The following is a 12,567-nucleotide window of genomic DNA, read 5'->3' as shown; positions in this document are numbered from 1 at the left end:
CATTTGGTATGCAATACTAGTTCGGCCACTACCCTTTTTTCCACAAGAAACCGGACTTGGACTGACTTGAGGCCGCGTCCCCCACCTTGCTCCGTAAAACGAAAACGAAAACGAAACGAAAGTTTAACAAAAAATAACCAAATTTAACTAAATTTAGCTCAATTTATTATAAATTATCTTAATTCAAATAAACTTATCTAAATTCAACTTTATTTAACTCTATTTAACTAAACTTCAATTATTTAAAACAACTAAATTCAACTTAATTTAACCAAATTTATTTAAATTTAACTAACTTAAATTAATATTAACTGAATTTATATTAATTCGACGTTAGTTCACTTAGTTTAACTAAAATTCAACTGTATTAGCCCAATGTTATAAAAAATAATATTATTCAACTAAACTTAACTAAACTTTACTTATTTTAAATAAATTTAACCAAATTTAATAATATTAAACAAAATTTACCTAGTCTTAACTTAATTTTACAAAATTTAACTGAATTTTACAAAATTAATCTGAAAATATCTAAACTTAACAAAAAGTTTGTAAATTCAACTAAATTTTACTAAATTTCACGAAATTTAGCAAAAAATAACTGAATTCAACTAAGCTTTGCTGTATTTAACCAAGTTTTAACAAAATTAACCAAATTTAACGAAATTTGACTAAATTTACCTAAATTTAACTTAATTTAGCCAAATTTAGCTCAATTTAACATAAACTATCTTAATTCAAATCAACTTATCTAAATTCAACTTAATGTAACTCAATTAAACTAAATTTTACTAAACTTCAATTATTTGTTACAACTAAATTTAACTTAATTGATCTAAATTCAACTAAATTTAATTGTATTCAACTTTATTTAACTAAATTGACCCAAATTTAATCAAATTCAACTATCTTAACTTTAATTTAATTTGACTTATGGCCTATCTACAATCACTTAGCTTAGAAAATTTCACTTAGCTTAGGAATTTGAATCAATGGAAATGAATCTGAGTTTCTACAATGGAAAAGTAATCAAATTAGAAACTGACGTTTGGTTTGGAAAATTTCAAAATCTACGGTAAGTTGACGTTTCCATATCAAAGGTAAACAAACAACTGCATAGCAACGTATATCAGCCCAGCAAGTTTTCTAAGTTGATTGTGGATGACGAACGTAAGTTGCAGACTTTCCTAAGTAACTACTTTACTTAGATGTTCTAAGCTAAGTGATTGTAGATAGGCCATTAGTTGAAATAAATTTAACTTGATTTAAATAAAATTTAACTGAATTAAACCCAATTTAATACAATATAGCTTTATTCAACTAAATTTGACTTATTTTAAATAAACTTAACCAAATTTAATCGAATTAAACTAAATTTACTTAGTATTTACCTGACTTTACAAAATTTAACTGAATTTTTTAAAATTAATCTGAGAATATCTAAACATACCAATAAATAAGTCAGTTCAACTAAAGATTACTAAATTTTACTTCATTTCATCAAATTTAGCAAAAAATAACTAAATTCAACTAAACTATATTTAACCAAGTTTAACCAGAATTAACCAAATTTAACTAAATTTGACTAAATTTACCTAAATTTAACTTAATTTAACTAAATTTAGCTCAATTTAACATAAATTATCTTAACTCAATTAAACTTATCTAAATTCAACTAAATTTAATTCAATTTAACTAAATTTAACTCGATTTAACTCAATTTAACTCAATTTAACTCAATTTAACTAAAATTAACTCAATTTAACTAAATTTAACTAAACTTCAATTATTTGATACAACTATGTTTAACTAAATTTAACTTAATTTATCTAAATTTAACTAAATGAAACTGTATTCAACTTTATTTTACTAAATTTAACCAAATTTAATTCAATTTAACTAACTTAACTTAATTTTAACTGAATTTATCTTAATCCGACATTAGTTGACTCAATTTAACTTAATTTCAATTAATTCAACGTAATTTAACTTAGTTGAATTAAATTTAACTTGATTTAACTAAAATTTAACTGAATTAAATTCGATTTAATAAAAAAAAAAACTTTATTCAACTAAACTCAACTAAATTTGGCTTATTTTAAATAAACTCAGCCAAATTTAACCAAATGAAACTTAACATAACTTAATTGAACCAAATTTAACTAAATTTAACTGATTTCAACTTAGTTTATCTTAATTTTATCAAATTTATTTATACCTCATTTTGTAAACTTATTTTAGCAAAATTAGCCATTAGAACCAATAAGACCTATTCAAAGTCATGTAATCCTACTAACCCAACTTATATTTATCTGAGCTAGTTATAATTAGGTTAAGTTTGTATTGTTGATGTAAGATTTAATTGAATAAAATTTTTAATTTGTTTTGTTTTTGTCACCCTAATTATATTGATCACCCTAACCGCCCTAAACTGAAACCGGAAATAATAAAGAAGAAGAAGAACCCCAAAATGCGCCCCGTTCCGCCACCCCTTTTGCCCGTCATCGTGGTCAAAACGGGCCTAAAATCGTGCCTCAGACGGGCGTAATGCATCGGCCAAAATGCGTAACGCCCGCCTAAATGTTGCATTCTGGCACGAAATGGGCCACAACGAGGGGAAAAAGCGTGCTGAAAATCGGGCCCGCTTTCAGGCAAAACGTCCCCGCTTTTTGGCCGTTTTCCGCCCATTTTTCTATGTGGGAATCTGGGAAATTTGGTTCGATTTTTTTTATTATTGGAGGTCAAATATTGGTGAAATATAGTTGGTTAGAGTCTCCAAAGCTTATTTATAAGAAGTTTGAGTGATATCAACATGAATGCACCGATTTTCTGTGACTTTTTTGAACAAATATCCCAGAAAATCGAAAAATAATCTTCAAAAAAAAAAGTTGCACTAGACCCCCCGACGAAATATTTCGGTATACCCCGCAAAATGTCGGGAAAGAGCCCTTCTTTCACGGTGCCAAATATCAGACATACCGATTTTTTTATCTTTGAGGTCTCGAAAAAATACACCGTGATCGGCCTATCAGCACTTTGATCATGAATTAAAGGCTTCATATAGTGTTTTTGACTGTTCCAAAGTAATAAATAGTTCAAAGAAAATTGAGCAAGCAACTCTCCATTGTTGATACATCTCAAAATGTTGATTTAATAGCGGAAAACGGCAAAAGTGATGAGAATTGGTCGATCGGCTTAGAGTAATTAAAATGGATATATTTCCCCTACAACCTGACTTTGAGAAAATTTCGGCTGATGCTTAGCACGAGAATCCAAAACCTTTTTTCTGATGGGGCAATCCCAGAAATTTGATTTGTGATTTCCACCACAATTTGCACATTTAAATTGGGTGACTTCTTTCACGGGACAATTGTCCTTGTCGTGAGAAGAATCCCCGCAAACCATGCATTTTGGAACCATGGCGCAATGATCAGTACCGTGACCGAATGCCTGGCAACGTCGGCACTGGGTCAGATTCTGACCATTACCGCCATGTTCCTTAAAATGCTCCCACTTTACCCGTACATGGAACAAAAACTGAACCTTGTCCAAATGTTTCAAATTGTTGATTTCATTTCTTTGACATGAATCAGATAGAATTGTGAAGTCAAACCAAAGCGAGGAATATTCCCGGTTTGTTTTTTCTTCATTGGTATTACTTGGGATGGGGCAAAGCCAAGCAACACCTTAAGTTCGTTTTTGATCTCATTAACCGACAAGTAGTTGGAGAGACCTTTCAGAACCGCCTTGAATGGACGAGCATTCTTGGTCTCATACGTGTAGAAATTATGTTTGTGGTTTTTCAAATAAACAACAAAAGTTTGGTGATCTTGTAACCACTCGTTACAAGTCCTTCATTCTTCAACATCAATAAACCAAAAATAAATGCGAACGTTCACGATTCTTAGCTATAGGGTTAGTAGGGAATTAGGGAATAAATAAAAAAAATGTAATTTAGTTAGTAGGGTTAGTAAAAAGGGGAAATTAATAAATAAAAACACAACTTGTGAACACACTATAACAACACACAAACTGTGGGACAAACCAACAACCAGCGACAGTATTGTCTTCGTCTTAAAACATCGCAAAGGGGGTGGTAGACAACGCCCAAAAGTGATGGGTGTCACGTGACGTAATGTCGTGTCACCGACCAAAAGGCTTGAAGGGACGAGAATTAGACCGCCAACGGTCACATTCTTCCAGGCAAGTGAGCGATCAAAAAAAAAAGTAGAGCGAAGGACTAGAAGTGAAAGTGGTGGAAATTTGTGCGATTGCACCTCCAGTCGTTCAGGTATGTTCTAAACCCCGTATTCGGCTATGCGGAAGGACGACTTAAGCTAAATTACCCTACCTAGTGGTACGGCTAAAAATTAATCACTTCTCCCCATTGTCCTCCAGGACCTTTTGTCCTTTGGCGTAAACGCCATTTTGCGAGTTAAGCACGCCGCTTGACCGCCAGATCGCTCGCTCTTCGGTCCAGTTTGCGTAAGCGCAGAGGAGCCGGCTTACTGTGTCTAATCGTCAAAGATCATCAGTTGCTCTGGTCCGTGGACCATAATTTCCAAGGAGCACGCTCGGGCCCTCGTGGCTCTCATTTCAAAGGAGCGTAAATTCCCCCTCTCGGTTTGGTCAACGTGGGCAGGTCCCCGATCGGCCGATCCAGTCAAGGAGGGAAGGCCTGGTCCCTAAGCCGTGCTCTACCTACCATCCACCCCCACCACGTCGAGAACCAGAACCAGCCGACCCTGCGATTACCGTGAGTCTGTGCTGTGACCAGCTAACCGTTGGCAAAAACTAATGTGGGTAAGTCCTAAAGAGTTTCAATCTTGTTAAGATTCCGTCAACAAGCGTTTGACCAAGCTGGAACGAAACCTTCAAATTGCAAGTTTCCTTGCAAATCTTCAGTTGCGTTGGAAAGCTGGCCAAATCGGAGACGGAAGTCACTACAATTGGCGGAGCCTTTACTCGTTTCTCGACGGCAGAAGGCTCAGTACGAGGAGAAGGATTCTTGTCAACAGTTTCGGATAAAACACCGAAACTAGGACCATTTTTGCAACAATGGCGTATATCTCGAGTAGATTAAGAGCTACAAATTTGGCGCCTTCGACAACCTTTCATGAAATTTTCTCCTCTGCAACTTTGCCCAAGACACCAAAGCCCTATAACGTATGTCAATAACTTCAAAAGATCAAGTACACACGCAGAAAAATGTTTTGTAGAATCAGCCTGTACGAGGTTTGAATCAACAAAATTTTTGTTGAATATAATCAACGCCGATTTTGCGTTGAAACAAAACTTGATTTTCTCAATTCCACAAAAGTCTTTTGTTGTTTTGAAAAAGCTGCTTTGACGTTTAGCGTTGATTCAACAAAAATAATGATTTTCAAATCAACAAAACGTTTTGTTGATTCAAATATGCCTTATTTTTCTGCGTGCAACAACTCTTCCCAAGACACCATTTGACTAGATCGTCATATAAAGGAGTTATCAATTTATTCCACTTAATTTTGCCATTCAGAACACTGTACATTCTTCATGGGCCTAACCATACCACAAGTTGCCGTTTAATTTTCCCAGACCTGTAGGAGCGTTTGATCAAAAAGTTCAATTTCCCATAGAAACTCTAATGTAAACTTTTACCCTGACCAAATGCGCTGATAGGCCCTATACCCGAGCATGGGTAAATAACAAGGGAAATGCGTAATAATACCTTTCCCTGGTATCAATACCAGATTTTGGTATTCCTGGACCCTTTAAAATTTGTCTTAAAGATTATGCAAGAGCAAAATGTGGTATCATACCAATTTAAGGTATTGTTTTGATATTGCAAAATTGCAGAATTTGCCAAGGTCGAACACCACATTTTGATATTCTTTTGGCATTACAGTGTTCAAATTCATCTGAAACTGTGGAAAAATTTTGACCAATTTTGACAAAATAATTAATTTTGCGCTAAAATGATGTCTCAAAGCGAATGCTTTCATTGAAAACCGGAAGTTTCAAACTTGATTTTAAACATTTTTGATAAACCCCCCAAAGAAATGACTTGAAATTGTGGAAAATTTTCTATGTCAGGATGGCACATTTTGGTATTATTTTGGTATTAAAGTGTTTTATCAAATTCCTCTGAAACTATGGGAAAATTTTGACCAATTTTGACAAAATAATTAATTTTGCGCTAAAATGATGTCTCAAAGCGAATGCTTTCATTGAAAACCGGAAATTTCAAACTTGATTTTAAACATTTTTGATATACCCCCTAAATGACTTGAAATTGTGGAAAACTTTCTAAGTCAGGATGGCACATTTTGGTATTATTTTGGTATTAAAGTGTTTTATCAAATTCCTCTGAAACTATGGGAAAATTTTGACCAATTTTGACAAAATAATTAATTTTGCGCTAAAATGATGTCTCAAAGCGAATGCTTTCATTGAAAACCGGAAATTTCAAACTTGATTTTAAACATTTTTGATAAACCCCCCAAAGAAATGACTTGAAATTGTGGAAAATTTTCTATGTCAGGATGGCACATTTTGGTATTATTTTGGTATTAAAGTGTTTTATCAAATTCCTCTGAAACTATGGGAAAATTTTGACCAATTTTGACAAAATAATTAATTTTGCGCTAAAATGATGTCTCAAAGCGAATGCTTTCATTGAAAACCGGAAATTTCAAACTTGATTTTAAACATTTTTGATATACCCCCTAAATGACTTGAAATTGTGGAAAATTTTCTAAGTCAGGATGGCACATTTTGGTATTATTTTGGTATTAAAGTGTTTTATCAAATTCCTCTGAAACTATGGGAAAATTTTGACCAATTTTGACAAAATAATTAATTTTGCGCTAAAATGATGTCTCAAAGCGAATGCTTTCATTGAAAACCGGAAATTTCAAACTTGATTTTAAACATTTTTGATATACCCCCTAAAAAAATGACTAGAAATTGTGGAAATTTTTCTAAGTCAGGATGGCACATTTTGGTATTATTTTGGTATTAAAGTGTTTTATCAAATTCCTCTGAAACTATGGGAAAATTTTGAACAATTTTGACAAAATAATTAATTTTGCGCTAAAATGATGTCTCAAAACGAATGCTTTCATTGCAAATCGGAAATTTCAAAATTGAAGAAAATTGAAGAAATGACTTGAAATTGTGGAAATTTTTCTAAGTCAGGATGGCACATTTTGGTATTATTTTGGTATTGAAAGGTTTCATAAAATTCCTCTGAAACTATGGGATTTTTTTTATAATATTTGACGAGATAATTAATTTTGCGCTAAAATGACTGGAAACCCAAAAACGTTAAAGCTGATTTTAATTTTTTTTAAAACGTTGAAATTTCTCTAAGTCGGGATAACCAAATACTTTGAAAAATAAAAAATATTGAAATTTGGTGAATTTCAATCCAGTTTCATTTTAATAACCTTTATTTTTCAATCTTGTTATTTTTCAGAATCTTCAAGAACTTCAAGCACAGGCCGTCAATGACAAATGCATTCGATGTGGTGAAGAATATCACTAAGAACAACATGGAATCATCAGGTGAGTAGATTTGGCGGTTGCATATGGATCATTTCCGTTTTTTCACTAACTGCAACTGCTGCACTAAAAATGGTATGAAAATACCATATTTTGGTATTACTTGTGCAAATACCAGCGACCAAAATGTGCCCTTGGTTGCTCAGGTATAGATGGTAAAATACCATGAAATCATACCAAAATCATGTATGTGGAAGACCACAGGAATACCAAAATCTGATTTTCCAAGGGCGCGGGAATACTTAAAAATAAAACCATGGCAATACCAAGTTTTAGTATTCAAGCAATGTTCAAAAATTTAGAAGACCTCAACTTGGTATTGAAATGATTTTATTTTGAGGTATTATTTTACCCTTGGAGTAACATGGTTTGGTATTGTTGTGCCCTTCCACATACAAGACTTTGGTATGATTTCATGGTATTTTACCTTTTATTACTGGGCAACCAAGGGCACATTTTGGTCCCTGTTATTTGCCCAAGTAATACCAAAATTTGGTATTCCCGTGTTATTTACCCCTGCTCGGGATAGGCATGCTCTACAAGGGGAACCATACTAAAACTTGAACGGAGAACGTTTTGAAACCCTATTTTTGAAAAAGGTACTCTTGGGGAGAATAACCTTTAATGAATTTACTCCCATTACTAATGTTTACCCCGATTGAGTTTTGTTTCGCTACGTCAAGTTAAGTTCCTCAAATGTTTATGAAGAAGTAGTATCTGAAATCTTGTTGTAAACGCGTACGATAACCAGAGCATTTAATCACTGACATCAGTGATACACCATGTAAAACACGTTTTGCTTACCTGATAATTACAAATTTTAATGATGTTCCTATAATACTTTTGAGAATAGTTGGTACATTGAGATGGGATCTTCCTTGCAAAACAATTCCATTAACCTGTAAAAAAATTAATTTGAATTTTATTTGTTGTAACAAAGTAATCATCATTATATTTAAAGTCCCAAGTAATCTGTTTAGTCCAATTTACTACAACGCTAAAAGAAATCTGACCACTTACCTCTACAATTTCATCTCCTATTTCAAGAGGAGTACTGGAGGCCATCCCTTTTGGATTTATTCCAGCTATAAAACATGCCATCTTAGTTCTATCTCGATGTCCTGCTAATGAAATTCCTAAATATCCGTTGTCTTTCCTTATGATAACATGCATAAAAACTTGTCCCATTGATCCATACTTCTTTTTTAATTTACCTATAAGATGTCAAAATTAACCTTAAAAACAGCGAGGCCATCAAGCTAGTATATATTTTTTAGTGTTTGTTCAAACGAGAAGGAGAATTCGTGCTTGATTTTCAATATGTTTAAGAAAAGATTATCACAAAAAACTATACACATTACTACAGTTTTGCTACACAGAAAAAATATGTAAATTTCCACGTCATGTGAAGTGTGTTTTTCATGTAAACTAACCATATTGAAACTGATGGCTTGGCCAGCGTAGCACGAGACTCGACTTGGGTAATCCCAGGGTCGGCAAACTACTAGGTGCTTCAAGGGAGATGGTGATCGAACAGAAAATCACGACGGATTCAATTTTCACTTTCAGCACTTTATTTTTGTTTTGTAAGTGTGGGTGTGGGTTTGTTTAGTGTGGGTTGTTGGGGGCTAACGTACCGTTACAAGCTCAGTCGATGATCGCGCTCCGGCGATGTTACGGGCCGGCAGAGGAGCTCCAGCTCCACTCTGCGGTGTCGGTCCCACTGAAAACTGGCTGGCTGACGGTTGCCTCTGCGACAGGCTGCTTGCTTCGTCGCCGGTGCAGCGGTTCTTCTCCGGTTTCCTTTGCCGGATGTTGTTCTGGACGACCAGCGGGCGTTGCTGGCTTCGTTCGGGCAGGCATCGTCCCTCCTTGACGAAACGGCACGCTCCGGAAGCGTGCCGAGAGGGGTCCCTCCTTGACGATGAAGGCCAGCGGCCTGATGGTTGTCGTCCTTTACGGTTATGGCGCGGGGAGGCGCCAGACGACGGGGTTGGTCCTACGACGATTAGACGTAGGCAGAGCGCGACGCGACTTACACTGCCTAGGCCGACCAATCCGGGTGAACGCGAGTTCACGGAACCTCCTGGTTCCGCACTTCCGCTTGAAGGCAATTGGCAACCTTCACTCCAACGAGCGCGAACTGTCCACTTGGACGCCTGTAGATTAAAAGAGGCCGATCCTCCCCAGATCGGCGCTTTTATTGTTGATCCCAAGTCCAGGATTTCCCCATCCATTTTCCCGCTCTGTCGCATGGGCGCTGCCATGCTGCCCCATCGGGAAATAGATGAATATCGGCTTCACTTACAGCGGCACGCTTCACCCCTTTCCAACTGTCAAGTGTGGTGAATGTGTAATAAAAATACTGAAGCGAAGCATGAATTCGTTAAGGATTGTGACCAACGGTTACACTATCCACTACCCCGGCGAAAAAATGTTAAGGCACGAAGTGAATGAACATTTTTAAGCGAAATGCATTTCCAAAATCGTCTTCAGCACTCCTCGGGTTCGCAGACTTGTGTAAGTAGTCACTTGTTTATGTACAAGCCTCATTGTAGGCACATTTCTGCGTGTCCTGGTGTTTATTGATGGCATAGCAAACAAATACAAATAAATAAATTAAAATTTAGACATGACGGCAAGGCCAGCAACGCAAATTAAATTTTGAACGGCAAGTTTTGAAAAACAGGGAATCCGGAGAAGGACCTGGTCACTGAGAACCGAGAGGATGCCGCCGGGAGCCTACTCTTCGCGTCCTCCTGCACCGAAACCCTCGGAACAATTACCTACCAGACGCAGATTGTGACAGGCAGATTGATAATTAGTTCCGGGAAAAGTGAATAAATTCGACATCCCGAGAAGTACATGGTGCCTGAGGACCGATGAACTGACGGCCCCGTCATAATCCTAACGGAGCATTTTAAAAATCAGATACTCACAAAAAGGCACCTTCTGCACTAGCTGGTCATTTGGCACTAAATCCTTGAGAAGCTTCGATTTGCTTTCCTACGTCACGCAGCCGGGTTTCCTTGTTAGATCGCTTCGAGGTCCCCTGGAATCTACTCTTCATGGAAAAAGATTCATTTGAAACTTGGGTGGTCTTCGACAAACTTGAATCGGTTCAACTTTTAAAGGGGGTTCGTTTGGTAATTGTGAAGAGATGAGAAAAACCTCTTGAGCACAGTGATTCTGCAAGAGTCGCTCAGTGGAAATGCCCATCGGTAGTTTGACCTATAGTGTTTAAGACCAGAAAACCGAACGAGGAGTTTTTATTTGTCAATCCGGTAGTTGTTTTGTCCGGTTGTTGTTTTTTCGAACGAGGAGTTTTTATTTGTCAATCCGGTAGTTGTTTTGTCTGTGACGGCCAATCCAAGTGGCTTGACGATGGCCGTGTCGATCAATGCCGGCAAATGGGCCGCGCCGGAGTAGAAACGTGTGCGACTGTACCAGAAAATGGACAATAAGAACGAGCAGATGAATCAACAGTCGCAGTACGTGGTCAAGCTAAAAGAGCCGATTACGAACGCGCCTTGACCAGCTTTGTAATCTTCTCCGGCATGTCCAAACGCTTCGGACTGACGTACCGCACGTCAACGTTGTATAGCGTCAACTGCCGCGCCTACGAGAGCACCGTCCTGTTATGCTTCAAATCTCCCACTATGATAATGGTCAGTCCGTTGACCGTTCCGATTTCCTCCCTGATGGTGAAGATGTCTAGCAGGGATTGCGTGGGATGTTCCCCGATTCCATCGCCGGCGTTGATCAGTGGCTTTCGGCAGTGGTGGGCCACTTTCGAGACAGCTCCCGGTTCCGGATGTCGCAGCACTACCACATCCGAGTAGCCATTACGAAGATGCTGACCTCGCCCTTCTTGGCGGAGGTGCTCGTTTCGTCCATGTAGATCAGTGATTCTCAACCTTCCTCTAGGCTGGTACCCCCTGCCATGTAAATCAAGTAGGCCTGGTACCCCCGTTGAGAATCGCTGATGTAGATTACGCGACCTCCGAGACATTGCATTGCCCCGTGACGCTGCAGCTGGTCCGCGCGCTGACCTCGTAGAAAACGGACGCCATGATCTTCGCGCAGCGGGTCGTCCAACGGTGATCTTTCGTTATAGAAGCTCGCATCTTTTGCGCAACGTTGAAGATCTCGTTGAGCTGCTTCTCGCTGAGCACGTGCTTACCAGCCATGGTTCGTTCCTTCGGAGTAAGGTTAGCGGCCTGAAGGAGGACGTCCTTGCCGTAGTAGCTGGTGGAGTCACAGCGGTTGCGAGGAAGTGGAGAAGTTGGGTTGTTTTAAGGGGCTTCCTCAAAGTGAACTCCGAGTTGGATACGTTGCCGGCGAGCAGCTTCGAGAACACGTCGTTGGTGTGGTCGTTTTCCCAGAAATAGAAACGGGTCGTGTTTTTCTCGCACGTTTTGGCCGTAGCCCGAATTAGCGTAAACAACCGCGGAGAACTACGAGGACCAGCGAGTTTTGTAGTGCGGCGGGACTTCCGGGATGATCCACTCTACGTTGAAGTCATCCTCGACGTAGGTGTTGGGTTGTTCCGGGAGGCCGAAATTCCGCTTGGGGTTCTTGTAGAACTTGGCGATAAGGTCTTCCAGCGATAGACGATTCTCGTTGAAGGTGGTCAACAGTAGCGGTAGAATCATTTCCAATCCTGGCGAAGGATTATCCGAATCCTTCTCCCGCTTCGAGCGAGAAGTACCACGTGAGTGCTGGCTGCTGATTTCGCAAAAAGAAGCGCGCTGCCGGAATGGTCGGAATCGATGCGTGACGACGGACTGTTCGCCGGAATGGCTAGCAGGAGATCCTATTCGATTTCGATTTAATTTAGAAATATATTAAAATAGAGTTCTACAAAAACAATAATGTTCAACTAAATTGAAAAAATTGGATTTTTGTGTTTGTAAACATTAATTGAGCAGTTCTCTAGGATTTCGGTCATTCGATTTTTTTTGTATTTTTTAATCCGGTATGCCCAAAGAAGCCATTTTGCATCATTAGTTTGTCCATATA

This window comes from Culex quinquefasciatus, chromosome 2 (assembly GCF_015732765.1).
Source record: "Culex quinquefasciatus strain JHB chromosome 2, VPISU_Cqui_1.0_pri_paternal, whole genome shotgun sequence".
Classification (NCBI taxonomy): Eukaryota; Metazoa; Arthropoda; class Insecta; order Diptera; family Culicidae; genus Culex; species Culex quinquefasciatus.
This window is presented reverse-complemented; position numbering follows the sequence as displayed.